This window comes from Natator depressus, chromosome 2 (genome assembly GCF_965152275.1).
Source record: "Natator depressus isolate rNatDep1 chromosome 2, rNatDep2.hap1, whole genome shotgun sequence".
NCBI lineage: Eukaryota > Metazoa > Chordata > Testudines > Cheloniidae > Natator > Natator depressus.
This window is the reverse complement of record NC_134235.1, coordinates 196,980,219-196,984,612: the sequence shown is the minus strand read 5'-3', so window position 1 is coordinate 196,984,612 and position 4,394 is coordinate 196,980,219.

Below are 4,394 nucleotides of genomic sequence, written 5' to 3'. Positions count from 1 at the left end.
ACTGTTACTATAGTAACTGTCTCCTTAACCACAGGCTGCTAAATTTATTGTTTGCATTGTCTATTAAGCAATAAAGTTAAAAGATATGGGTGCTGTAAGATAACCACACTCTTGGGGATAGAAGAAGGAAGAACTATAAAAGTGTTATTTCAAACCATAATACCCAATATCCTATCCTATTTTATTTACTTATGACATTGAAACATAACTCATTTTCCCTTCACAAAACTTACATGAATGTCATATACAGAATATAAACCATGCTAGACAAAGTAACAACTGCTTCATAAAAAGCAGTGTCTCATAACATGTTTCATCTTTGCTTTTATTTTAAATGGAAATAGAATCACTTAAGGCTTTTTAAGACCTTGGAGGATAGACTGAAGCAGTTATTCACATAGGCCGTGAGCCTGCAAGTGCTTCAACATGTGTTTAACTTTATGCACGAGTAGTCCTGTTGAAGTCAGTGAGACAACTTTACACACGTGAGTAAAGTGCATATATGTTTGCAGGATCGGGCCAGACAATGCACTTTTCAACCTCAATTTGCAGACTGAGGGTAAACTAAAGATGACTGATCTTGAAGAGAAGCGTGTATTTGAGGGGAAAAAAGGCACTTCAACAAAGCCTAAGAGAAATGTGCTCAGGAATGTTAAGAGTCCAATGGAAAAAGATTAATTTTTAAGAAATAAACATTTCACTATAGTGTTTGCAACCTAAACCATGCAGTAGAGAACCTTAAAGTGAAATTGACAAATGTAGTTGAGAGGAAAACAAAAAATAGACAAAAGTAAATGTGCTTAAAAATGATCTTTGAATGATCTAATGTGGTGTTTATAACATGCGGTAGATAAGAATTATTATTATGTTTAATCCATCAAAGAAATAAAACACTAAAATTATAACAATTGTATTTTTAAAAGGACTAACTTTGTAAGCTAATATGAGGTTCAATTTCCACAAACAACTTTAACTGATGTCCACATTATCTATTGGTATTCTGTATTACGTGGTACTGAATGACTAGGCCACCGGGACGGTCTCTCTTTTTTTTTTTTTTTTTTTAAAAGATGTCAGCCATTTTAATAGGACACCGTTAACTTGAATATCACATATTTGTCAGAAAATGTTGTACCACTTATAGTTACAAGTATCATTTATATTTACTAGAATTGAAAGAAGTTGGAATTTTCCCCTTTATTTTGTACATTTTGTGCATAGTCAGTTTTACTTTACCCTGTGTAATAACCAGTTAGGCCCTGAACCAACAAGTGCCGAGTCCGAACAAGTAGACCCATACACTATATACATCACCCTGGAATTCACCAGTGCTATTGCCTTCAGTGCACACATTGAGGAATTGAAAAAAACCAAAACACTTAAATGCCCACAACCTTAACTCCAACCTTTTACATTGTGATTTTGTTATTATGGAACTGCCGTTTGTGGTTCCTCATAGCTGAGTTGAGTTTTGCAATTGAAGCTGGGTTTCAACCACTTTGCTTTGTATTAAGAGTACAGCATATCCTGCCCAAAATCACTATTTGGACACAGAATGAATATTCTGAGAATTCACAAGTAAATCATTTAATTAGTTTTGAGTTAAAATGTAATAGGTCCATTACGAAATTTAGCACCTAGTGTCAAGCTGCTTGTTTTTTGTTGTTGTTTTTGTGTTTGCTTTTTTTGGTTGGTTGGTTGGTTTGGGATCTGGAATGATCTTAATAAACAGACTCTTCAAACTTCCCATATAGTTAAAACTGATTGATATTTCATGCATTGGCTACTTTTGACATTTTATTTTTCAAACAAGTCATAAAAGAAATCCAGACATGTTAAGGTCTGAAAATACACAGTTAAGGCAGCCAAACAACCTTAACTCTGCCCTGTAGTGACACCCTGAGGGAGGAAAAAAAACAACCTAATATGCCTTTAACTAGAAGTCCCCTAGAAGTTGTTTTTTGGAATTACACTTAGGCTTTGTCTACACTAGCACTTTTTGTAGGGAAACAGCACAGAAACCCCTGACTGACATAAGCTTCATGAACAAAAGAGCTGGTGTGGACAGTGCTATGTCTGGGGGAGACGCTCTCCCACTCACATTGCTACCACCACTTGTTGGGGGGCGGTTTAATTATGCCAGCAGGAGAGCTCTCTCTCCTGCTGGCATAGAGTAGCTACATGGGAGACCTTACAGCAGCGCAGCTGCAGCGGTACAGCTGTGCCTCTGTAAGGTTCGTGGTGTAGATGTAACCGTAGTAGATTGTGTAGGCTGACTTCATTGCACAGTTTATCCCTCCTTTCCTCCTACAAGCTCCCTGTATATCACCCTTCCATCCCACTCTATTGTAGGGACTCCTTGCAACCCCGCTGCCACCATCCCGTCCCTCATGCCTTGGGCTTTGTGTCCCCACCGCTTCCCTCATACCAGGGTCCCGGATTCTCTACCTCAACCCCAGGGACTCACCCCCATTCCCTCTTCTACCCATATTCCACTTTCCCCCTTCTCCCATATGCTAGAGTTCCCCAATCTCCCTCTGCTAGGGATTCTGTGTACCCCCATTCCCAGTCCTCCTGTACCAGGGTCACCCATTCTTCCCCCATGCCAGCAATTATGTGTGCATCCCCATTGCCTCTCCTCACCATTCCAGTGGCTCTGTGTGGCCCCCTCCCCCATGCCAAGGTCTCTCTGCCCTCCATTTGCCCCTCCCCCATACCAGGATCTCCCATTTACCCCAATGCCAGGGGCTTTGTGCATGCCCCCATCACATTATTATATGTCTTCTTCTTGTCTGAAAGATAAGTTATCCATGGGGCCAACATGTAAGTGTTACATCTTTTTGACATGAGCAGCTAGTCAAAGTTTGAGGTTCTGCGGATGTTCCAATTGGGAGTAGAAATCAAGGATGGAATCTGGTATTTTCTTTGATGCAATCTTGTTTCTTTACAAAGAATGTACAAAGTCCTGCTTCTTTGAATGTAGGAGGAACCAAAAACAGGAGATAGCTTCTTTGATTACAGCACCAAGCCTCTCTAGACTGCACCAGACCCAAAAGCTCTCTGATCTTGGCTTATGCCAGTGTCAAGCCCTGTTTATGGGATCCTGCTTGGCTTGCTCTGCTTCAGTCTCTCCCTGTTTCTTGTTTGTACCCCAGATTTTGTTTTTACACACACTCCGCTGGTCAGAACAATATCCAATGGACCCTTCCACGCACACGGTGCTAGTTTCTGGACAAACTAACTCTAGTAGGCCTTGCTTTAGGTGTGGTCCCTTAATACTATCTATTTTAAGAGACGAGCACATTCACAGCAAGCCAGCACTAGGCATAATCAGACTAAGCAATTGCTTAGGGCCCAGAGCAGCTCAAGGAGGCCTCCCCATTAGCTTTTTTAGTACAGTAGAACCTCAAAGATACAAACACCAGACTGACTGGTTAACCAGACACCATGTAAAACCGGAAATAACCAATCAGATAGCAACGGAGACACCCTCCCTCCCCCGCCAAAAAAAAAGAAAAAGAAAAAAGCAAATACTACTGTACTGTGCCTGTATTGCATCTTAAAGGTAGGCACATCTGGGCTGCCTGTCCCCACCTCGCTCCCACCCCCACGTGCAGGGCAGCCACTTACAGCTAGGTGGTAAAGATGCTGGGGCTGCCAGCCCAAGGCAGCTGGAGCCGGCAGAGCAGGAGCAGCGCTGGGGTCTGCTCCACTTTAACCCCCCCGCCCCAAGGGGGATGCGCTGTTTCCCCCCAGGATCCAGCGGAGAAGGGGACTTGCTGTTTTCTCCCTCTCACACACGCATGCACGCACAGGATGGGACGGGGACAAGTTTGCAAACTCAGTCCAATCCAGAGAAAGAAGCTGCCAGCACTGAGGTGGGAGCTCAGCTGCTGTTGAAGCCTGGCCTGGAGTGTCAGCTGCTGGAGTTGCAGCCCGAACTGTGCTTTATGCAGAGTTACCGACAACCTCCATTTCCCAGGTGTCGTAACTCTGAGGTTCAGATGTATGTGTTTTGTGTGGGGGAAGGGGGAAATATGGGCTAGCACTGCCTCTGCATTTACACATTAGTTTCAACCCCCTAACTCAACACACAAGATTTAACCTTAGCTCATAAATAAGGCTGATTTTGTCATGGATATTTTTAGTAAAAGTCAGGGACAGGTCACAGGCAATGAATAAAAATTCATGGAAGCTTGTCCCTGACTTTTACTAATAATATCCCTGACAAAATGGGGGCGAGGGGAGAGGAGGGTCAAGCACCCTGCACCACTGCACTGGCTGGGAGCTTGGAGGGACTCTTGACTGCTGGGCTGGGATCTGCAGGGTCCACTGGCAGGGGCTTGGGCCCTCCAGGGCATCCCTCACCACCCATGGAGGCTGTGGCATTCAGG